The 24,995-nt window shown below is 49.1% G+C and overlaps 2 long non-coding RNA genes across 2 annotated transcripts; both read right to left on the reverse strand.

The window, feature by feature from the left end:
• Positions 1-357: 357 nt before the first annotated feature.
• On the reverse strand, positions 358-7,514 carry LOC123380930. Its single transcript, XR_006587360.1, has 3 exons — positions 6,117-7,514; positions 4,029-4,202; positions 358-1,547 (listed from the first exon to the last, which is right to left on the reverse strand). It is a non-coding gene; the product is annotated as an uncharacterized LOC123380930 (long non-coding RNA).
• Positions 7,515-15,306: 7,792 nt separating this feature from the next.
• On the reverse strand, positions 15,307-22,392 carry LOC123380931. Its single transcript, XR_006587361.1, has 3 exons — positions 21,907-22,392; positions 18,675-18,787; positions 15,307-18,141 (listed from the first exon to the last, which is right to left on the reverse strand). It is a non-coding gene; the product is annotated as an uncharacterized LOC123380931 (long non-coding RNA).
• Between the last annotated feature and the right edge of the window lie 2,603 nt (positions 22,393-24,995).

A 24,995-nucleotide genomic window follows, 5' to 3' on the forward strand; every position in this document is an offset into this window, starting at 1 on the left:
AGGGACCAGCTCTAAAAACAACTGTAAGTGGTTACCTCCTCCCCTAGGAAAGCAGGTTCAACAACCCTCTTTCAGAGGGGGTAAAAAAATAATAATAATAAAAATTAAAATAAAAAAATCAGAAGTTTTTGGGGTGCCTATTTGGCTCAGTCAGTTAAGCATCTGACTTCGGCTCAGGTCACGATCTCACAGTTCATGGGTTCAAGCCCCGCGTCAGGCTCTGTGCTGAAAGCTCAGAGCCTGGAGCCTGCTTCTCTGTCTCCCTCTTTCTGCCCCTCTCTGGCTCATGCTTGTCTCTCTCTCTCTCTCTCTCTCTCTCTCTCTCTCTCTCTCTCAGAAATAAACATAAAAAAAATTTTTTTTTTTAAAACAGAAATTTTCCCCTTACAGAGTGGCTATGCCAAGTGTATGTTTGGTCATTTGCAAGCAGGTGACTTTTTTTTAATTTGACTTTGCTGGCGCCTCCAGCAAATTAGAGCCACAATTACACTGTAATTTAACAGGATTAGTCATGCACACACATCCTGTGCACACACTTCTCATTCCCCTGTTAAAGGAAGCACAGGCCTCAGGCTGCTAGGAGAGTTCAGAGAATTACCTCTTCATCTCCTTGGACCCCTCAAACACAAAGTAACAGATATAATACAGGACATACAGTTAAAGTTGAATTTCAGATAACCAACAAATAATTTTAATGGAAGTGTAGCCATGCAATATTGGAGATATACTAAAAAAATGTGTTCAAATTGAACTAGGTTGTCCTTTTACTTAATAAAAATGATACTTCCCAGGCAGGATCTAAAAAAATCTAAGGCTCGGGATCCCTGAACTGCTTCCGGAGAAGGTCCTTCTAAATGATAGGAAGATCAGAGAAACAATATGAAATCATCTCAGCTATTTGGAGTTCACAAATGACCAAATACATGGAAAAAAAAACCTGATCAGACACTCAATGCAACTTACACGCAATGGTTTTCAAGGGTATAATAGCCTGGATAAAACCCATTAGCACACTTAAATTAATTCTGTACTCGGCATAGTAACACATCCACTCTCCCTTACTTGTTCGTCCCAGGGGAAATACTTGACCACTTCTGTCAGTCACCTGCTTGAATGCCTGGGTATACCGACTGTGTGACAATTATTGATTTTTGATGAATGACATAGCTCTCTCTTCTGGGCTATTACCCCTTTGTTTTCAAACCTTACTTAATTGTTCGATGATTTCTGACTTTTTTTTTTTCCTTGCCAGAGAAATAAATGCAAAGTGTTTATTCTCCAAAGGCCATAAACAGAGCTTACGGGTCTGGTTTCTATGACAACCCCACTTGATACAGCAAACCTAGATTATCTCTAATGACAGACATGAAGTTTAAATTGCACATTCTGAACAAACAGTGCTCCGCTGACCTTTTATTGAAAAATGGAATACAGGGTGATTAGCATAATGTGTTATATAAAAAGGAAAAACGTGTATGTGTGGGCATTATGCACTGGCGATTAGCCGCACCGCTAGTCTTTAACAAACTGCTTGCCAGGATGGAGAGCTGGGGAAATTAAGATTTGCCATCTATCATTTTCAAATTCAGTAAAGTCTACAGCAGTAATTGCACTAAACAGTTTTCAAATAACACATGCTGCTGTTTCTCTTACTTATTCAATTGAGTCTTTTAGCAGGGGAGTAAGAACGGAGAGGAAATTTTTACCCATTGTACCAAAAAAATAATAACGGGTGCCTCCAATAGCTCTTCTGAAATAATCTCTCTCAATCCCCTAACGTAATTCCTGAAGGAAGCCTGGGGTCTTTCATATCCTGGCAGCGACCGCCTAGAAACTGCTCGGTAGTGGTGAGGTGCAGTGGGGGTTGTGAGTTGGTTAACCAGAAAAGGGCTTAATAACAGAGACCAAGTCCTATGCTTTCATTGACCACAAAATGACCAAGGACTGGAGAGTTTGGGCTCTGGAGAAAACCACAGCTTCAAATCCTGGCTTTGTCTCCTACCTCCTTGTGACCTTGGGGAGATTAACCTCCAAGACGTGGTTTCCCTTTCTACATGGCGAGAGTTACATACAATGGGAATTGGGTCTCAGGATAGGACCTGCCTCATAGGGTCACTGTGAGGGTTATAAAAGCAATACCCAGTAGCTGGCAGGGCCAGCCCACAATGACGGCTCGCTGCCTTCATGCTTGGGGGTCAGGTTCTGTCTTCTACCTCGGTGGCAGTGTGTTCATGACAGGACTTCCCTCAAAGAGTGCTTTTGAGCTCTGACAAGGCACTCTAGAGCACATAAACAGCATTCACTTCCTCCTTTGACCACATCCACTGAGCAGTGGCCATGCAGGGACACAAGGTCCAACAGACGCTGGCACCCACTCTTTTAGCCGTGGGACTCTGTGTATGTCTTTCAATCTCTGAGAAGTAATCTTTAGGTCACTGGATCCCCGTAACAACCCTGACTGAAGGAGGTCATTCTCATCATCCTCATTTCACAGATGTGAACCTGAGGCTCCCAGCAACAGAAAGGCAGCTGAGGGGGCTGCATGGACTTTGTCATAGCTGTGACAACTATGAGTGACAACTATGAGTTGTCAGAACGCCTGCCCCAGATGCGCTCACTGGACCCCCACCTTACAAGGCAGGTATCATAGCGACCCAGGTGTCTTCAGCCGCCCTGCAAGTGGGGACCATCTGTGGGCTCGTGACCACTGAGCCTGCATCTTGCCAGTTCACGTATGCCATCCTCAGAATCTCAGCTCCACTCTGAACCTCTGCCCGAGGCATCCCTGGTACTCCCAGGGCTACCGTGGGTTCAGGCTCAAGCTATCACCCTTATCCACTCTGGCCTCCTCACTGCTGCCCCCAAGCCATTCGGGGGAACATGCCTCATGCTGCCCCTTGCGCTGGTGTTCAGACACTGCCTCCAAGACCACAAAACCCATGAGGTGCCAGCCAGCTGCGTTTCCTTCCCACTCTGTATTCCAGGCTCAAGAGGTGCAGGGGTCCTTCCAGACAAAGTCCCACTTTGTCCCCAGGGCCTCCAAGGAGCGCTGCTTGAGCGCCGTGTTTTGTGAAAGCAGCTACTCTGTTTCCCGCTTCTAGAGAGGCTCAAAGCCAGTCCTGAAGGCAGACAGACATTGCCCTCCCTCCCCAGTGCCCCTCTCAGCCCCAGGCACGCTGCACCCAGATCTTGTTCCTCCTCCTTGGGCCAAATAGAGAATATCCTTCATGCATATATATTTTTAGTTTCCTGCCTTTCTAATCACCTCAAATCCAAACAGCCCCTGGGCCACAAGACTCGATGGCTACACTATTACTGCCCCCATTTCCCAAAGGAGACGCTGGTCTCAGGAGGCCAGGTGGCTTGCCAGAGGTCACACCAAACTAATAAAGGGTACCACCAAGGCCTGAACCTCATGGGGCTGACACCAAACCCAAATCCAATGCCTTCCCAACCTGTCCCTCAATTCTGGTCAGAGGTGAAGGGTCTGAATTCCACAGGAATTGTACAAACCTCCAGTGTTTTCAGTCTCCAACCACGGTTACTTGTACAGTTTTGGTTTCCTTTTAAAGCCAGGGTCTTCCTGGCTTCATTAATTGATTATCTTTCAGAACATAACTGCAAACAGGACCCTAGGGAGTGGATCTGCAAACTGTTTAACTGTTAGAAAGCAGCTGCAGGTCAACAAACACACTGCCAAACAGGCTGTCGTCCACGGTGTCTTTGGTTGGGCCAGGGCGGGTGTCTTGGGCCCAGCCTCTTCCTACACGGTGAGCTCCCTATCTCCTCCTCCCTCGTGTCAACTGAGACACCTACCCCCACCTCCCCCAGCCAGTGCCCTCCTAGGTAACTCAGGTGCTCCCAACTTCTGTGAGAAGCTGTCCTTCCTTCCCCGGAGCAAACCCTCCTCACCCCTGAGAAAACACCAGCTTTCTCCAAGAAGTTGGGGCAAACTGCATTCTGCCTTTGGCACAGGTTTCCCAGCTAGAATCCAGGTGTGGGCAACCACAGACCCAGACCAGGCATACCTGGAGCACAATGGTTCCGTGAACTGGCACACATACAGGATGCCCTTGAGACTCAAGGCCCTTGAAAAGAAGCCATAGCCGTCCTTCCAGGAGCGACAGAGAACACAGGTCTGGTGTCTGCTCTAGCATTTGGCAGCAGATGTAAGTGGAGGCCTGGTCTGAGAGAGCACGGACCTGGGAGGGAGGAGAGGATGTTTGTTCTCCCTTCCTGGGACCAAATTCAACCAAAACCCCTGCATTCCAAACAGAGCATGGAAAGGGAAAACATAAACCTGACACTAGAGAAACCTGACAGGCAGCACCAAAACCGGTGACCCCCTGGGAGACAGCGGCAGCAAGAAGTCATGCTGGTATCCTGCATCCTTGGGCAGCTTTCGCCCCTGCGGTGTTCTTCCCCAAATCCATCACCCTCAGTGTACTCCTGAGAAAATGTCAGGTAAACCCAGCTTGAGGGACATTCTATGGAATATCTGCCCACATCTCTTCAAAAGTGTCTGGGCAATGAAAGGCAGGGAAAGATGGAGAAAAGTGTCTCCAATCAGAGACACACGATGATTTAGAATAAGATAAGGAAACATGACAGCTAAAAGCCAGGGAGGATCTTAGATTCAATCCTGGAGCAGAAAACGAACATCAGTGGGGAAAAAATGGGGAGATGTGAATGAAGTGGGTGGTTTAGTTAACCGTGACAGTGACATTAGCTTATCAGTTTGGATAATTGCACAAGGAGTGTTACCATGAAAGCAGAAGAGAGTGTACAGAAAAGTTGTATTATCTCTGCAACTCTTAGGTAAACCTAAAATTCTTTCAAAACAAAAAGTTTTAAAACAAATGCCCCAAAATATATAGTTTTTAAAAAGCCTTGCCTTCTCTTAACAGTGCTTCAGGGCAGACATCTGACAGCCTGGGCTCCGCAAGAGATTCATCAAAAAGGTCTTTCCTCTCCCCACACCCTTGGCCCCTTGCCTTCGTCTCTCAGGTGTTCTGTTCTTTGTCCCTGTCTACCCAACCCGCCCATAATCATCTGTTGTTTCCACCTCCCTGTCCCTCTTCCACAGGGAATAGATCCCATTTTGGGAGGAGAAAGGATGTCAGACCATTTCGTTCTGAAGCTGAGACATCCCCCAGGACCAGTCCTGGCCAGTCAGCTCACTCCCTGCCATGGCCATCGGAGTTGGTTCAGACACTGGTCCTTTACTCAGTAGGGTCAGGGCTGGGACTTTTCCTAAAATTATCTGAAAAGAGGCACTCTTACCATTGAGATTACTCAGCTAATAGAATATAAACCTGGGGCTAGGGCAGGGGGAGCCATGTGGAGAACACCCCCACCCTTCCAGAACAAAGCCAACAGCAAGGAAAGCAGAGGAGTGATGGAGACATCTGATGGCTTCATCTGAGCCCCTGGACCCAGCCATGCCTTAAGTTAGTGTCACCAACAGAACATCTCAGTTCCATAAGCCAACATTTCCCCCGTGTGAGGGGGGGAGGGGGGGAGGGAGCAGAGGGAGGGAGAGAGAGAGACAGAGAATATCTCAGGCGGGCTCCATGCTGAGACATGGGGCTCAATCCCACAACCCTGGGATCATGACCTGAACTGAAATCAACAGTCAGACACTCAACAACTGAGCCACCCAGGAGCCCTCCCCCTTGTCGTTTAAGCTACTTAGAATGTAGTTTCTGTGACTCACAACTTCCAAAACTGAGCATTCCTGGGTGGCAAGCTCTGTAAGTCTCTCCTCCCTTTCCCACAGGTTCACACTCCCCTTCCACCAAGCCCTGGCACCAACTGCATGTGAAGCAGGAGAGAGAGATGGGACAGGTTCCAACCAGCCCTCTGGGGCCTGACCTAACATAGATGTTTGGGTTTCTCCCGAAGCAGACCCTGAGATGAGGACTCAAGTGTGGGAATTGGTTTGGGAGGTGACCCCAGAGATCACAGGTAGGGGAGTAAAGAAATGGGACAGGGAAGGCATGTCCCTGAGCGAGTTATGGCCATCAGTAACCAGGGCCCAATCCCACTGAGGATCTCTTCGAGAGGGGATAGACCCTTACCCACCCACGGGCCAAGGAAGCTAGAGGTTTACATACCAAATCTCATCTGCCCTGGGTTAGGGATGCTCCTGGAGACACAAGTTAATTAGCATTTCTGGCTGCCCACACACATTGCGAGCACACACTCAGGCCAAGAAGCAGGTGCCTTCAGGACTGATCAGTGTTCATGGAAAAGTGAGTGCCCAGGGAGGCGGACACATCTGCCAACCACATCAGGGGGACAGGGCTCCTGCTCAGTTTTCTAGCCTGGGCTATCCCCCTGGGCTCCCGTCCCCCATTCCCAGGCCCTGTGCTCTGCTTTCCTGTCAACACCCCAGATCTCCAGTGACCATCACTTGGGACCACACCCCGTAGACACAGGCACACTCTGTCCAGGGGTTCCGTGTTCCAGGAGTTCTGGCCCCACCCCCGCTGGAAGGGAAGGGGTGCCCTGTCCTCTAAGTGCTAACCTGGTGTCGCTTGGCCCTCTGAGCCCATAGCACCTGGCCCTTCTCCTCATTCAGACACCTGTCTCTAGCTCCCTTCCCTTCTTCCATAGGACACCCCCTCACCAGAGTCCCTCACCCCCATATTCCTGCAGCTCCTGAAATCCCACCTCCTCCATGACACTTTATCCTCCTTGGAGAAAAGCAAATCAATTGGAAAGGACAGTTTATTTACAAATGGTGCTATAGCCCACGTGGCTCCTTCTGGAAGAAAGTACCAGTGGATGCCTACCTGAAACCATTTGCAAAAAATAAATTGGTTACAGCAGCCCTAGGAAACTAATACAGAGTTGAACTAATTTTTCAGTTTTAAGTTTGAAAACATCCACTCAATCACAATGACATGAACTGTGTCCCAGTCGTTTTGGTGGAGGGGTAGGCTCCCAAAGCGTTTCCTGGAACTATGGGATGTAGATGGGTGTAACATGTGAAAAGGGTTCCCTGATCAGGGAAACCCTGGCCTAAACAAAGTTACAAGGACTTCTTAACTGCAGGACTTCTCAGGGCCTTTCCCGTGCTAATGCCTTGTGAATGCTCAGGGGGGATACAGGAGTAGGCTCCCACATTTATGTGACCACAGAATCCTCTTCCAAGAGCCTCTGGAGGGGCTTGTTTCTAGAGGATGCAGTTTCAAAAACAGCACGAGAGAAAAGGAATATTCAGACACATTTGCCTCCCTGTGGAGTCACCTCAGGGTCGAATTAGGGAGCATAGACACTGCAGGCTGTTATAGCTACAGATCTGTGACCATGAGTATCACTTTGAGTCTCATTTCACAGCTGTGTTCCAAGCATCTCCTGTCCCGTTCCCCTCACTCCTATGCACACGCGCGCACGCACACACACACACGCTCACACTTTATTTGCTGCTCTCCGTGGCAAATGCTCTCTTTGGTTCTATCTGAATGATTTTCTTGTCACCCATCCCCTGACCCCCAGCCCTACCTCCACAACTCCCCCCCCTCAAACACTACCCCCACCTCATCAGTTGGCAATTAACCTTGTCTACTGCCTTTGGTTTGATGGGGGAAATGATCTGGCTCCTCAAAAAAGGAAAGCGATTTCCAAGCACTGAGTCATTCACCTCAGGGAGTGGTGCTGGGCCAGGGGTGGGGGGGTAGGGAAGAAGTAGGTCAGCCCGGGGCAGAGCCTCCCCACCCCAGGCTGCAAATCACCGGGCAGAGTCAGGACAGCTCACGGGCAGCAGGGCTGTTCTGAGGGCTGTGTGTGTTGTTGTTTAAGCTGCACTCCAACCCTACAAACATGAACTAGGGGAGCGCCTGGGTGGCTCAGTCGGTTAAGCAGCCGACTTCGGCTCAGGTCATGATCTCGCGGTCCGTGAGTTCGAGCCCCGCGTCGGGCTCTGTGCTGACAGCTCAGAGCCTGGAGCCTGTTTTGGATTCTGTGTCTCCCTCTCTCTGACCCTACCCTGTTCATGCTCTGTCTCTCCCTGTCTCAAAATAAATTTTTTTTTAAAAAGTTAAAAAAATTTAAAAAAAAAAAAAAAGATGAACTAGGATCCTGTGCGTTTTCCAGATGAGAAACTGAAGCAAGCAGGCTACACTGCTGACAGGAAACGAACGGATAACCCCAGACGCGGCAGCAAGAGACAGGAGGGAACCATTCAGTCATTCATCAAACATTCGGTGAGCTGCCCCTACCCTCGAGATGCTTGCACTGGAGGAGGAGACGGACAAGAAGAGCCCCAAATAGAACAGTGGATGGCCAACAGTCTGCTGGGAGGAAGCCCAGGATGCCATGGGAGCACCAGAAGAGCCACCAGGCTGGACTCTGGCGGGGGTTGGGGGGGCGGGGGGCAGTAGGGAAGACTTCCTGGAGGCAGCAGTCACTGAGCCAGGTCCTGAAAATGAGTAGGGCAGGGGGTTGCAGGGCATTCCAGCCAAGGAGGCATATGTGTGGCAGATTAGAAGCCAGAAGACAGCGAGGGCCTTAGAAGGAAAAGGAGGGGCAAGAAAACACTAAAGCCAGCTATGTCCAAGGAGGCTCTCTGACCCACAGCCACACTTCAAGTTGCAAAAGCTGGGTTCAAATTCTGACTCCACCTATTTCTAGCTATGTGACCTTGGGCAAACAACGCCTCTGGGCCTCAGCTTACATATCTGGACCATGTAGAAAGGAACAGGACCTTCCACAGAGGAAGGAGCGCATACTAGGTAGCATCACTCTCATCCATCCGAAGTCAGACCAGCACAAGGCTACACTCAACCCTGCGGACAGGGGCCAAAGAACCACACCGGGGGGCCTGGGGCTCCCACAAAGGAGAAGAATAAGTCTTCAAGCCAATGGGCCCCCAGCAAAACCCACCCTCCCACCACTGGTCCAAACCTTCAGGAAGCTTCTTCCTTCCCAAGATGAGGCTCTGTCAAGAAATTCTACTAAAATTCCAAGAAAGTTTGCTTTAAGCTTCTCCCAGTCCTAAACAAAAACACCACACAAAGGAAAGCCTGGAGCTGGTCATTTTCTCCCCATGATAAAGCCGGCCTGGCATGGAAAAATACCACAACGCCCCCCTCTTCCTCAGGCCAGCTGTGGCCCTGGGCAAGATGGCGGGAGGTATACGTAGAGTCCCCCAGCTATGGAGACACCGGGCTGCACAGGGAGAAGGCAGAAGGAGCTGTGACAAGTGGTATCCTCTCCCCCAGGCTTGGGGATTTGGAAAGGATGCAGTTGATTCAGCCCATTAAAAATAACCAGACAGATCCACAAGCTGGAGCTACCTGTACCTGGATCACTTCCCATGAAGAGTCATGGAAATCTTCCCAGGAAACTTTTCAAGTGGCCATTTGACCTTCCCAGGCTAGTGCCTGAATCCTTAGAAACAGGATCCCAGAGCTGGTTTTCTGCCACCCTGAGTCTAATGCTGGAGTGACTGCTCCTTGACACTTGGTCTCGCTGTTCTCTGACTTCAGATGCTGTCACATGGCTTTCAGATGAACATGCGCCACCACAGGAAGAAAGCTGGTCTTATTCTGATCTATACAATACTGGTGTTCCAGCTTCCACATACCCATTCCTTGAAACAACCCGGGTTACAATAAACTCATACAGAAAAAACTCTGTCCTTTGTGGAAAAAAAAGTTTTAATCTCATTCATTTAAAAAAACAAAGTGACTCACCAACTCATGAATGCCACCAACTACGTTCGCCATTTTGGACTCATGCCTTGCCTGTCAGAAGAGAAGGGTGGGGCGGCTGAGGGGAAAGGTGAGACATGTCCAGTGAAGGCCAGGAGGACTGAGCCCCTGACCCCCTCACTCTGGCCTCTAACCCCTCAACAAGGGCAAGTTTGGGACAACAACCACAGGAAAGGCATCGGAAAGCAGAAGTAGAGAGAAAAGTGTTTCTGAAGAAATTCACACACCGCACGGAGAATATTCTTTCTGCCTTTGATATTCTTCAAGAGAAGGAGTCAGCATTTGAACTACCTTTAATTGCTTCTGAGGTGCCACACTACATTCCTTGAAAGCAGCTCCCCACAGAGACTGGGACCTGAGGGACCCAGTAATAATAACCCGGTTACCTCAAAGTCAGCATCTGACAGAGTAAATGCCAAATAAATGATCTTTCTTTTGGCTACTATTAATAATCTACTCAGACTGTTTGATCTGAGGAGGGAGATCCTCAAACACAAGCCTCAAAAGCCCTGGGTCCCTAGTCTCCTTCCCCACAGACACCCAGCTCAGCCTGTGCCTGTGTCACTTTTCCCTGAGGTTCCACACACCTGAAGTGGAGATACCCCTGGAGAGGGGCGCCTGGGCGGCTCAGTCAGTTGAGCATCCAACTCTTGATTTTAGCTCAGGTCACGATCTCACAGTCTGTGTGATGGAGCCCCTCGTGGGGCTCTGCGCTGACAGCACAGAACCTGCTCAGGATTCTCTCTCTGCCCCTCCCCTGCTCATATGCACACACACATACTCTCTAAATAAATAAATTAAAAAAAAAAAAAAAAGATACCCATGGAGAAAGGTGTCTCCTGGCCAGGCCAGGATACCCACAAATGAATAGCCCATTAGACCCCTGGCACATGTAGGCCCTGGGCAGCAGGGAAGGTTCCAGAATGCTGATGGATGGAGCCCAGCTCTCCTCTGTCAGGAGTCCAGGTGCAGCCTCAAGCCATAGGATTCATCCCAGGAAACAGAAGGGACTTTGAGTGATTGCCACCCTGCTATTTATCCAAATAACCTAGAGACCCAGGACCAGCTGGTGACCGTTCAGAGAAATGCTGCCTTTTTCATCCATGGGGGGTGCCTTGAGAATTCAGAAGAACTTCTCCTCTTGTGATACGCAGCTTGTGATACCGTGGGGCAACCCATGTTTCTGGGACTTTCTTTGCATGTGTCTTTCCTGGAGGGTCTGTGAAGGCAGGTCTGCATTTGGGGACCATCTCATTTATGTGAGTCTTTGAGATTTATTGGGTTTTGTTCCAGGGGCTTTTATTGTGGGCGCTTTTCCCTCCAGAAAATATCCTAGCAGTTCCTGGGACTGTGAGCTGACAAGGTTCCCACCTCAGTTCCCACCCCGGTTGTGAACGACAAAAACACGCCTCACACGCAGAGGCGGCCCAGCAGCCCGAAGCCCCCGTTTTCCACTTTCAGGGACTGGTGACCCCTGGGGGAAACAGGTCACTTCGGCTGCCACTTTTTGTTTCTTGCCAAGCCCGTACAGAGCACCTCAGCACCGAGCTCACTGAATCCTCACAGAGGACCCCGAGAGGGTAGTGCTATTGCTATCCCCATCTTATAGGTGGAGAAACTGAGGCCCAGGGAGGTCGACCAGTTCTTCCAAGGCCACAGAACCATAGGAGAGTCGTACCACACTATGGCTAGCTCCAGAGCCCGCAAGGCTCGATACAGCAAGAGACCGGAAGAAACCTGCTCCTGGCACGTCAGGACTGTGGCCTCCTGCCGGTGTGGGGACAAAGAGCAGAGCACTGCCTGGGCCTCGGGAAACACCTGCCAGGTGGGACTCCTGCTAACAGCCTCCTGGCCACCTTCAGCTGCACAATCTCCAGGAACAGGAGGCTGGGTAGGAGGAGAGGTCTCCTCTGGTGTCCTCTCCTGCCTCCCAATACTCACCAGTGTAGGGCCCTGGCTCTCTCCCAGAAAACCAAAATCTCACTTCAAGGCAGTAACTGCTCCGGTGCCTCTCTTGGGGGCAATTGTAACTTGGAGGGCCCGTAGCTCACACTTGGACCAGAGTACAAAAAAAACTAAGCAATACTTGCCCATCCTATTCAGCAGCTTACAAAGATTCTCTGTGCCCCAGCTCCTGTAATCCTCCCAATAACCCTGTGTGGTGAGTGGGGCATGACAGATGATCCCTGTGTTACAGATGAAACAGCAGAGGCTCCAAGGGCTTTGCCTGACATCCTAAGATTTAGTGGAAGAGCTGGCTCTATGCCATCTTCTCTGCCCACAGATTGCCGGCTTTTTCTTTCACTCCTTACTGCTTTCCTCAGTGTTCCCGTGGGTCTGAGTGCTTGCCTTGAAATATTAATCTACAATCCAGTACCTTGGACAGAGCAACCACATACAGCCACACAGGCTGCACACTGCACAACTCTGGGGAGTACCATTCACGTGAAGTTCAATGTCCAGAGTTGTGCCCTGAACCCAGACCCCACACAGCCCTGGACCAGCATCTCTCCTCATTACAGAGCTCAATATCCCCTGCCCTGGTCTTCAGGGCTCCTTCAGTTGGGGATGGCCTCATCAGTCTGGACAGACTATCACACTCAAAATCCTATTGGTCCCAACCTGTTGTCACTCTAAACCGGCCAGAGCACAACCCATGGGGACTGGCTGGAGAAGCCTGTGGGGCTTTACCAACGTAACTTGGTGGGAAACCTGCCCCCCACAGCCACAGTTGCCTCTTGCCTGCCCGCCTGTCGGTTACACTTTCCAACACACCCCGCGGGGCCATTATTCAGGGCCCACTGCATAAACATATGCACCGAATAAACCCAGCCTGAGTCCCCAGGAAGAGGACTTGAGGAGAGTACAGCACTGCCAACAGCTAATGAAATCCCAACCCTGGAATGGAACCAGGCTCGCACAGTGATTTATCCTGGCTCAGTTAGTTCTCTCGCATTACTGATCCAACAAGAGGCTTGTAACTATGGGCCTGTTAGCAAGAAGGAAAAAAAAAAAAAAAACAGCCTTGCACACCCATCATTTGGAAGATGAGAAATTCAGCTTTGAGCCACAGGACGATCTCATATTCCTTTACAGCTCCCAAAATGACCATCATTAACTGAATACGAACTATGTGTCAAGTGCTTTCTGAAATTCCTTCCATGCATCACCTTCCTTAGACTTTACAACATAGTGAGGTGAGTATTGCTACTGTGCCCATTTTAAAGATGGGAAATCAAAGGCATAAAGAAGGCTGGATGATCTTGCCTAAGACCACCGGGCAGGCTGACCACACAGACCCAGCTCTTGAGCCCCATGCTTTGGGCACTCCCATTGTGAGTATGCATTTGTCCAGCCAGCATCTCCAGTGTGCCACCATTCTCCAGGGGCCAGGTCTAACAGACAGCAGAGTCCATCACAGGCCTGCTGCTGGTGGAGGTCGGTGGGCGAGACAGCATTAACCACAAAGAGGATGTAAAATGCACCTGTGGAAACTGTCCAGGGAGGATGCAGGGCCAGCACAGTATGTTAAATCAGGGACCTTTGGGTCTCGGGGGAGAGAGGTCCAGGAAGGTTTCTCTGAGGAACCAGTGAGAGCTGAGTGATGCTTAAAGGGAAGTGAGGAGGAGCAGAGAAAGAGCAAGGTCAGACTCCATGGCAGGAAGGCAGCCGGAGTTGCAAGAACCTGGAAAAAGACCAGTGTACAAAACAGGAATACTCACTGGAAGATTCCAATTAGATAAAATTCTACGAAGAGGTAATCTATAGTGGCAGTGGTTGCCTGGGCTGGGAGGTGGGGCAGGGAGAGAGATTACCAAGGGTGACTGACCTGTTCATTATCTTGATGGTGGTGACAGCTGCATCAGTGTATACATATGTCAAAACTCATCAAATTGCACAACATCTAGCTTACTCTGTGTCCATTATAATGGCCCAGTAAAGCTGTTAGGAAATGAATATACGGAAAGCCAGTGTGGCGGGTGCACGTGGAGGGAAGGATGGGAAATGTGGCTGGAGGCCCAGGAGGGGCCCGCTCAGTTAGCCTTCACCTCTGAGGTCTGGGGTCCTATTCTGAGGCACTGGTGATTAGAACGTCTAAATCTGTGGGGGCCCCGATTCAACCCACAGCAGGCAGTCCGAGGAGTAAAGGGTAACTGAGCAACACGGAGGACAGGAGGACAGCAGGTAAGAGGCCCAAGTTGGAATTTTGTTCTGCCACCTCCCCAGAGAGTCCTGGCCGCCACACAACCTCCCAGAGCCTATTTTCTCACCTGTAAAATGGGGATTATGACCCACGTTTTGCCTCGCCACCAAGACTGTCCAAGGACCAAAGAAAAGGATCAGCGGAAGTGCAGAGGGCAGCCCTGTCTGCAGCTGGGGGCCCTGGAGAAGCTCTCTGTACTGTTCAACAGCTTATGAAGGGGCTCCTGAGGCCACCGTATATACCCACTCACCACCCGCAGACACACAGGACGCAGAGAGAAGGCAAGGTCCCTGCCCACGCGTTCCCACCCATGAGCACTGCCATGCCACGTGGCATAGTGATATGTGTGACAGGGTACGCCCAGGGCCATAAGGGTACACACACCAGCCGCCTTGGCCTGGTACTGTCACGGAGGGCTCCTCTCCGGCACCTGGATGGAGACACCAAAATAATGCCCCCCCCCCCCCCGGCAAAATGTCCATACCCTAATCCCCTGGAACCTGTGATGACCTTACATGGCCACAGGACTTACAAATGTAAATAAGGTTAAGGATCTGCAGACGGTGAGACCGTCCTGGATTACCTGGAAGGGCCCAATCTAGTCACGTGATTCCTTAAAACAAGAGGTGGCAGGGGCACCAGGGTGGTTTGGGTGGTTCAGTCGGTGGAGTATCCGACTCCTGATTTTGGCTCAGGTCATGATCTCCTGGTTCACGGGATCGAGCCCCACAGCAGGCTCTGTGCTGTCAGCACAGAATTCTCTCAAAATAAATAAACAAACTTAAAAAAAAAAAAAAAAAGGTGGGAGAGGGCAGAGTGAGCCAGAGAAGAGAGGAAGGAAGGAGAGGTATGAAGTGTAAGAGACTCAACCCACTGGCCTCGAAGATGGAGGAAAGGGCCACAAATCAAAGAATGCAGGCGCCCTTTAGAAGCTGGACCAGGAAACAGATCATCCCCAGAGCCTCCAGAAGGAACACAGCAGTGCCCACACTTTGATTTTAGCCCAGTGACACTTGTGCCAAACACTGACCCACAAAACCACAAGAAAGTAAATCTATGTGGTTTTAAGCCACTACATTTGTGATGGGTTACAGCACCCAGTACGTGGATGAGAATGTACACTTTGGTCCCCCAGAAGGGGATGAGCTCAGGCAGGAGTCTAAAGAAGAAGTGTGGGGTTTACCGTCAGAAGTGCTGACCTCAGGGGGCGCCTGGGTGGCGCAGTCGGTTAAGCGTCCGACTTCAGCCAGGTCACGATCTCGAGGTCCGTGAGTTCGAGCCCCGCGTCAGGCTCTGGGCTGATGGCTCGGAGCCTGGAGCCTGTTTCCGATTCTGTGTCTCCCTCTCTCTCTGCTCCTCCCCCGTTCATGCTCTGTCTCTCTCTGTCCCAAAAATAAATAAACGTTGAAAAAAAAAAATTTTTAAGAAGTGCTGACCTCGGTCCCCACCCTTCCAATGAGTAGACCTTAAGCAAGGTCAAAGTTCCTCCTCGGGTCCCTGCCCAGTGAGTGAGGAGCTCATCAAAACCACACTGCAGGAGTACTGGGCTCATGGTAGAGGCATCCTCTGGTACTCTGAGCCACGGTTACTGGTCTGGGACTGGGTCACGAGCAAAGGGACCCTGGTGACAGCCCAGCTGTGCTGTCAGGTCCAGTGGGGACCTCACTTTGCTAATGAGAAACATGAAGGACAAAGGATACTTGTCTAGGGTCCCCAGGAAGTTAGAGGCCAAAGCTGGAGGGAACCAAGGTCTTCTATCAGCAGATGGGGAACGCTACAGCCCTGGGACAAGGCTCCTGGCATCACAGCCTGTCCTACCTAAGCGTGGATCTCAAACCCCACAAGAACGCTGCATCCTGCACTCACACCCTCTGCAGACGTGGCTCAGAGGCGGTTCAAAGCCCCACTGGCACCCCACAGTGGCTCACCCCAAGGAATCCTCCTGCAGCTGCTAGACGGTGCTTAGACAACAGCCAAGGCCTCCAACCAAGCAGTCACTCATTCCCAGTCCAGGTTTGAGAGGCTGGTCCTGCAAGGATTCATTTCCACCCTCTAACCAGGAGGGAGTAAGCAGCTAACAGCTGGGAATCTGAACATCAGGACTTCTGGACAGGCAGCAAGCTCCAAGATTGGCTACATGCTGGAAGTGAAGGGAAATGACAAGCACAGGAGCTCAAAGATCCAGCTTCCTAGTTAAAGGCATCTTTCAGGTCTCAGAAAACTCACTGAACATTTCCAATGCATCTACTCACAGGATCCTCCCCACACAGTGGGTTGGTGAAGCCTCCCCGGGGGTCAGCCGTTGGCCATGACATTACTTGAGGTGGGTTTTGCAAAAAGGGTATTTTAAAACAGCATCATTCCCAGCATTAGGTGGGGGCCAAACAAATGGGGCCAAGGTGCCACAGGAGTACGGCTGAGGGAATCCGTCACCTGGGCCATTTCATAAGACATTGGATAATGTGAAGAATCACTCAAGAGGGCTTCTCCTCTCTTTTCTCCGAGCGCCAGGATATTTTATCGCCATCATGTGAAGGTCCATTAGCAACAGTCCTGGAAAATGGCTCTTTCAAGGTCAGGGAGGTACAAGCAAAGGAACAGAAGGAGCAATCACTCCAAATGCGGGACTGTTCAAATGTTTTACATTTAGAGAAAGGGAGGCATCCAGTCGGAAAGAAAGCCACACACGGAGTTCTGGGACTGGTGCATTTTCTGATTGAACAGGAACAGTAGGATTGTGAAAACAGGCCTCTGTGTACTAGACATTACTCAGATGCAACTATGGGCAAGGATCCACGGAAGCCCTACTAGATGGATGTCTTCCTGGCCTCCCCCGCCCTGCCCTGCGTGCCTCGACTTCCAGCTGGGCTCATCGCATGGAGGTCCCAGCAAGAGCCAGAGGGTGACAGGACGGGTAGTCAGAGAATGGAGTCCTCGGCTACAGAAGAGCAGTGCACAACCCCCCACCCTCAGGCCAACAGCTCCAGATGAGGTGGGCTGCTCCACTCCAGGCTCTGATACCACTAGCTGGCCTTGACCTTCTAGCCAGGAGTGGTGAGCACCCCTTCCCAGGGGGATTTCTTTCTTCCCCATACTCCCCTCTGTGAGTGGTCCCTAAGTGCAGGGACCTCAGGGACCCCATTGGGGGCCCCCTCTATTCCCTGCCAAGGCCTAAGTGACCTTTCTATCCTCTCCAGAAATTCTCCCTGGACTACTCCAGTCTCCTCTCTTGAGCTGCTATAGACGCGATTGTTCTTTGGAGGCTTATCCGGTTTCCCGAGCCAATTTTGGACCTCCAGGGTAGTGACCGGAGTATGCACACCATTCACATCCGCACGGTGCCTGCAGACAGTTATCCGGTTTCGCTGGTCACACCTTTAGGAGAAAACCTCCTTTTTCCTGTCAAGTTCACGGAGCCTGAAAGTAGTAGCTAGGATGCCAGGCGGGGCCAGGACAAGCTCGGGAAAGAGAAAGAAGCATGAGTGACCAGAGGGGTGGCACCTCCCGAATTTGCCTCCCCAACATCCTACGGCCAACAACCTGCCCCCAGGCAAGAGGCAGGGCTCTCCTTGAGGTCTGGAGTGGAAGGAAATACATCTAGTGGGCAAATGTCTGTTGAAAGGCTATCCAGGCCACACTGAAATCCCACATCTGGGCCATAAACAAACCAGACCTAGATTCTGGTCTTGACCTTCAAGTTTCCACAGACCCAAAACTACCAATATGAGGAGGGGATTCAGAGTCAGCCTGAGCTGGCCAAATCTTGGTTTTACTACTTAGCACTTTGTGGGGGTCCCCAAAAGCAGACCATGACGAAGGGCGTGGGTACAGGTAGTTTGTCTGGGACATGGCTCCTGAAGCAGGGAGGTAGGGCAGGGAAGGGAGGAAGGCCAACAAGAGGTACGTCAGGAAGTGCTGACTGCGGGGGCTCAACCCACAGGGAGCTCCCAGAGCTGTCCCACTGAGAGCGCAGAAGCCAGGCATTCATCTACCATCCCCCTCCCCCCCACCAAGTGGTTGGAGATCTGGGGAAGGCTCCACGGTGTCAGTTCCCCAGCACTTCATACTAGCTGTGCACACAGGCCAGCACACACCCCAGCCAGAGAGCAGCCTCGGAAAGAGACGCAGGAAGTCGCCAGTGTGCAGGGACGGTCTGTAGGTGACTTCAGGGAGGGGCTGGAGCGCACACCCTCAGCCATTCCCTCCGCCTCTCTGAGCCTGAGAAATGGGCACAAGTGTTGGAAAGGCTGAGCAGTAAGAAATGTCAGTTGTACTCTTGGCACGGTGCCTGGCACTTGGCGGGGTGGGGGTTCTAACAGACAGCCTTGGGGTTCCAGAATTACAATGGTGTCATGTGCACATGTGCTGAGGAGCACAGAGGTTCTGCAGGAGGATGCCACTTTGATGCCCGAGAGACATCCCAGAGGAGGTGTTTAAAGACTGGGTAGTATTTGATCAGCAGATAAAGAATCCGATTTGATAAGCCAACACTTCTTTCGTGGAATCACACTTTACTTCTGGAAGGGACCTCAAAGGCAACGCAGTGATCCCTCCAGGGGAAAAGGGAAGCAAACCAGGGCCCCACAAGTGAGATAACTCCCGGGTTGTGGCCCCTCCTGCCCACCCCCCGCAGGTGGTCCCAGTGCCCTGGGGCACCATTAGTAGAGGTGCCAGTTCTTGCAGGCCCAGCTGCCCAGGGCTGCCATCCAGTTCTCTCAACATGCAAGAGCCTCACACAAATGCCCACTTACAGCTGTGATGATGCCAAGTATCAAACCCAGGAGAGGAAATGTCATATTGATGCCAGACTCGTGGTCCCTGAAATCTGCCGTGTGAGTCTCATTCTTCAGATTTAAACCCCTTTCTGTAAACATTCATTAAGGTTTTTAGGAGCCAGGCATTGAGGATCGAGTCCAGAGGGGAGAAAAACCTAAGGCAATGACAATAATACCATAGAAGTGGGATGACCCAGAGAAGTTAAAAGTACTATGGGAAGGCAGGGAAGGGAACAATTAAGAGTGTCCGGGGGGCAGAGACACTGATGGCCAAGTTGGTTCTTAAAGGATGCATAGGAGTTTGCTAGGCAAGAGAAAAGCAGCTTGGGGGAGGCCATCCCAGGTGGAAGAAACAGCAGGAACAAAGGAGGGAGGCAAGGAATGCTCATGCCCAGGTGAACAGCCCGGGGAACGCTTGGAGAAGCAGGCAGAGAGAACAGCTGTAGGCATCACCCCCAGCAGTTCCAGCTGTTTGTGGCCAGCACCTGTCCTGATGGGTACCTGTGCTCATACCAGCTGTTCAACAATTTGACCATCATACCTGTTTGGACAGGAACTGAAGCCCCAAACTATCAATAGAGGATCGATAGGATCTGATTTGTTTTTATTTGTTGTTTATTTTTAAGTTTTAATTAATTTGAGAGTGTGAACAGGGGAGAGGAAGAGAGCAGGAGAGAGAGAGAATCCCAAGCAGGTTCTGCAACTGTCAATGCAGAGCTCCAAATGAGACTAGAACTCACAAACCATGAAATCATGACCTGGGCCGAAATCAAGAGCCAGACAGACGCCCCTGGTCTGATTTGTTTTTAAAGAAAACTCTCTCTTCGAGCTCAGGCAGGATGGGTGTGACTCTGCAGAAGGATGCAGGTGAGAGGCAGAGCCAGGCCCCTCCCCACCCCCAGGGCTTCACCCCCACGCTGCACTCAGATGCAGGCTGGGATCTCTGGAGAATCCACACACAGCTGTGATACGAGCCTGAGTCCCACGCCGCTCCTCGAACTAGAATCTCAGAGCTTAAGCTCTGGAAGGTCACTCGGAGACCACCCAGGTCATGTCCCTTGTTTCACAGATGAGTTACCAGAGATGAAAGTAGAACTAATAACACATTCAATCATTCAGCCCATATTGGAGTGCCCCTCTGTGCCAGGCGCTGCCCTACACCTTAAGGACAGAGCAGGACATAGAGCAGCCAAGGCTCTTGCCCTTGCAAAGTTCACAGAGGAAACAGAAAATAAAATAATTCAGATTGTGGGAGGTTTTATGAGGGAAACAGAACGATAGGATGCGGGGTTTGGCAAAGTACAACCTTCCAACCAAATCCTGCCCTTAGCCTCCTTGTATGCCAGCAAGCTAAGTGCACTTTTATGCTTTTAAAAGGTTGTAACAAACAAACATGTGTGTCCAACAGAGACTGCACAGCCCACAAAGCCTGTAATTTTTGCTCCCTGGCACTGTATAAAGTCTGCAAACCTCTATAGGGTTAGTTGGCGGGGGGGGGGGGGGGGGGGGGGGGGGGGGGGGGGGGGGGCTCTCTAACGAGCAAGATCTGGGTTCCTGCCTTATAATATGGCCTTTTCCTACTCCTCCACACCTGCTCTGGATAAGACACTGAAATAATTCATCAAAAGTTCATCAGAGTTGGCAACATGCGTGGAGCCAAGAGTCTGGCATTCTGGACACCTCCTTCCCCACCTGCTGCCTGGGGTCTTCCCCCAAGTAACCTGGTGCTCAACCTGGCCACAGCTGTGCCCGCCTCCTTCCCAACTGGCAGAAGGAGCCCCGGGGACACAACAATCTCTCCCATGGACCCCTCATCCCTCCAACGCCTGCCTGAACTACTCAGTCAAAAATAGAACCACGTGGATCCCTACTATTTCAAGACGCCTCCCTGGAAATCCAATACCCAGGAACTCTGAGTTTTTATTTCAAATACATTTCTCAGTCCACAGTGCATAGTTCAACGTTGCAAATCCTGTTGGTGGGCAACAAAGGGAGAAATGTTGGTGTCTGAACAAAATTTAATGTACCACTCTAGTTCTCTGGGAAAATCTTCTAGAACGCATTCCAGCAGCCATTGTGAATGGAAACCCACATGAAGCCAGAAGTATGCCACTCAGCAGCATTTGTGATATATTCCATGATATTTCTGTGCAAAATGGGACCCAAATTGTCTCAAAAAAAAAGTTTTTCTCAAAAAAAAAAAAATGTTCAACACAGAGCCTTTCCACACACACCACCCCATCATCACCCTGGAAAGTTCCAAAAGGCCATTTTGTTTGCGCTGAATTCGATGCCTCACAGAAAATAAATTACACGTGAACTGTTAAAGTAGCCATTCCCTAAAGTTAAGATAACTCACATGTCCACACAAAGCAATACAATACATTCTTACTATGGCAATGGTGAAAACATCTGATGAAAGACAATAGAATGAGCACATTCACCTGGGATTCCTCCCCGAATCCCATTAAAACATTAGTAAAGGGATTCTTTAAAGGAACCAACGCACAAGGACAAACAGAAGGAGAAACAGCAGAAACAGCATGTTGGAACCTGGAAAGCAGACGGATAAATTGTAACTGACAAGAGTAGAATAGAGAAAGCAGTCTCAAATTTATTCATGCCCCTGGCAGAAGGGGTGAGAGGGGGGCTGAAACCCGGAAGATCAGTTGAAAGCCTGCCCACCCAGCAGTTAGACCCTGATTACTTCTCCCACTCGTGCAATTGGGCAAACGTCCCTTCTGCCCCCAGAGAAGACTGGAGATTGAGTCACCGGGGACCGTAAACAGGACCACTATGCTGGGGGATATCAAGGAAGCAGGGGGAGGGAGGGCCTGTACCAAACCAGAAAATTAAATCAAAGCTTATATTGCATATGGAGAACCGCAGTCTTCTTCCTCCGCTCAGATCTCAGAAGGTTAACAAAAATGCAGAAGACTGGAAAATTCTTCGTGGGTGGAATTCTCAACGGAAAAGAGCCCTGGGTGCTGACATACTTGTTTTGTGTCCTCCAAGGACAAATGATAGATGGGTAAAAAGGTGTGCCTTGCTTCTCTTACAGGAATACTTAATTTAGAATTAACTTCTGTCAGAGAAAACACAATTTCCTACACCGACTCTCTCATTGCCTGTAGTTTCTATTTCAGAGCAGGGGAAACAGTATACTGCATCTGACACATAGGATTAGCGGGGTAGGGAATCTACTTACGTTTCTGCTACTATTGCCATTCCAAGACAGCTGAACTGGATCGCCCTGCAGCAGGATTCTCAACTTCACCTGCAATTAGACCTCCCTGGGGAGTTTTAAAAACAAACCAATCCCAGAGCCCAGCCTTCCAGAGATTCTGATTTCATTAGTCAGGGAGGGGTCAGGCATCACGGTTGTAAAAACTCCCCAGGTGATTGTCACGGGCAGAAGTTGAAAAACACAGCCTTCCAGTGAAGCTTGTGGTGGACAAGCCCACTCGTGTAATCATAGTATCTAACCCACTTACTAATGTCTACCTTTAAGTAATATGACTGGTCAGACCAGGGTCACCAGATAGCTGAGGAAAATCTCTAACAAGACAGACCAAAACAATCAAGTACAGTGGACCTTTAAACATACATGGGTTTGAATTCTGTGGGTCCACGAACAGATTTTTTTTAATTGTTTTTTAACATTTATTTTTGAGAGAGAGAGAAAGAGAGAGAGACAGACAGACAGAGTGAAGCCGGGGAGGGGCAGAGAGAGAGGGAGAAACAGAATCTGAAGCAGGCTCCAGGCTCTGAGCTGTCAGCACAGAGCCTGATGCAGGACTCGAACCCATGAACTGTGAGATCATGACCTGAGCCAAAGTCAGATGCTTAACTGTCTGAGCCACCCAGGTGCCCCTGCAGATTTTTTTTTTTTAATATAATACCATAGATGTAGTTTCTCTTGTAATTAAGAACATTTTCTTTACCTTACTTTTTGTAAAAATACAGTATATAGTACATATACAAAGGCTGTGTTAATCACCTATTACTGGGAAGGCTTCTGGTCGACAGGCTATTAGGTCAGTTTTGGAGGAGTTAAAAGTTACACACAGATTTTCAACTGTACAGTGTTGGAACCTGAACCCCTAATTGCTCAAGGGTCAATTGTATATAAAACAATTAGGAGGAAACAAACTGCAGAAGAGAAAATCTTGCCATTTGCAACTATGTGGATGGAACTGGAGGGTATTATGCTAAGTGAAATTAGTCAGAGAAAAACAAATATCATATGACTTCACTCATATAAGGAATTTAAGATACAAAACAGATGAACATAAGGGAAGGGAAGCAAAAATAATATAAAAACAGGGAAGGGGATAAAACACAAAAGACTTAAATATAGAGAACAGAGGGTTGCCAGAGGGGTTGTGGGAGGGGGGATGGGCTAAATGGGCAAGGGGCATTAAGGAATCCACTCCTGAAATCACTGTTGAACCATATGCTAACTATCTTGGATGTAAATTAAACAATTTTTAAAAAATTAAAAATAATCTATTTTAAAAAAATAAAAAAAGGTTACCCTGGGGTGGGGGAAAAAGAAGAGAAAATCTTTTGGGGGAAGGAGAGAATCATTAATTTCTCAGGGCTTAGATGCTCAAAGATGCAAAACATTAAAGCCATGAAATCTGAACAGGACACTATCATTTTTAAAAGAATACTTAGAACCATAATCTTAGGACAGTAGAAATAAAAATCTCAAAGGTTTGGAAGTTGAAGATGAAAAAAACCTTCCCAAAAGCAGAGAGATAGAAGAAATAAAAATAGAAAAGTAGAGGAAAACTTCAAGAGATTCGGCATCAAAATCATAGGTATCCCAGAAAGAGAGAAGAGAGAGAAAAAAAAAAAAAATTCAAGGGCTGCTGGGTGGCTCAGGTGGTTGAGCATACCACTCTTGATTTCAGCTCAGGTCATGATCTAATGACTCATGGTATCGAGTCCCAAAGTCAGGCTCTGTGCTAACACTGAGGAGTCCGCTTAGGATTCTCTTTCTCTGCCCACCCCTGCTCACACTCACCCTCACTCTCTCTCTAAAGAAATACACATTTTTTAAAAAATAAAGATAATCCAAGATGAATGCCCTGAGCTTCCAGATTAAAAAGGCTTACTAAGTACTAGCATAAGGGAGAAAACAGATCTACATTAAAGGCAAGGTGAAGTTTAAATTTCACACAGGGAGAAGATTCCACAGGCTTCCAGAGAGAAAGAGGAAAAATGTCTACATGCAGAAGATCAAAAATTATAATGGTACGGAATTTCTCTCCATTAGAGGCTAGAAGACAACGGAACTCAAAACTCTGAAAAGTTACCTTCAATCTAGAATTTTGTTTCTGTCAATTCACTAACAGAATAGACATTCCCAGACTTGCAAGAATCAAGAATGTTCTCCCTCTTGTTACTGGAGATGTTCCACCGAAATGAGGAAGAGGAAGACATGGAACCCAGGAAGCAAGAAGTCCAGCAGAGAGGAAAAAAAGGAAAATACCTAGAAAGATGTGAAGGAAGCTCCCAGAATGACTGCTGTCAAGCAGATCTGGACAGCAACTGACCCAGAGGAGAGGGGAGCTTTCCCAAGCTCCCTTGTAGCTAGGTGTGAACACGTGATCTTAGCCCCACCAACTGGGGATCCACGTGAGATTTCATTTCAAGAGAAATCAAAGAAGCAGGTGTCAGTGAAAATCACTGGGGGAAGATTGGGGGATGGAGGGAGGGACCTAATTTTCAGGAACAAGAGCAGGGAAAGATAGGCATTCCTGACATCCAGCCCCTGCGGTCCGATAACGGACCCTGGCCGTGAGGTCTCCAAACCCAACTCTCCCTCAACCTGGATGGAAACCCTGCAGCTGGTCAACATCCTGTAACGATCTCCTCTTCTAGCTAGAGTGCATTATTTTTGCAACTAAGCACGTGATGAATAAACCATGACCAAATATTTAGGGCTGAATTCCTAAGTACACAAAAAAGTAAATCAAAAAAAGGCAATTATTCATTCCAAGTAAATAAAATGTAGAAGAAATAAATAACCACGGTTCATTACATGGGAACAATATTTAACCTTATAAATGAAAACACTGTTATTTCATATAAGTTTATAAATGCGTTCAGAAGAGGGGGTAGAGGAAGTTAAGTATGCGTGTTAGGGTGGAACATCTTTTAGTTTTTTATTGCTGTTGTAACAAATTGGTAGTTTAAGCCAATAAAGTCATTTAAAAACTACCCACTTATTTTCTTACCATTCTGGATGTCAAAAGTCTCAAATAGGTCTTACTAGGATAAAAAAAA

This window comes from Felis catus, chromosome D2 (assembly GCF_018350175.1).
Source record: "Felis catus isolate Fca126 chromosome D2, F.catus_Fca126_mat1.0, whole genome shotgun sequence".
NCBI lineage: Eukaryota > Metazoa > Chordata > Mammalia > Carnivora > Felidae > Felis > Felis catus.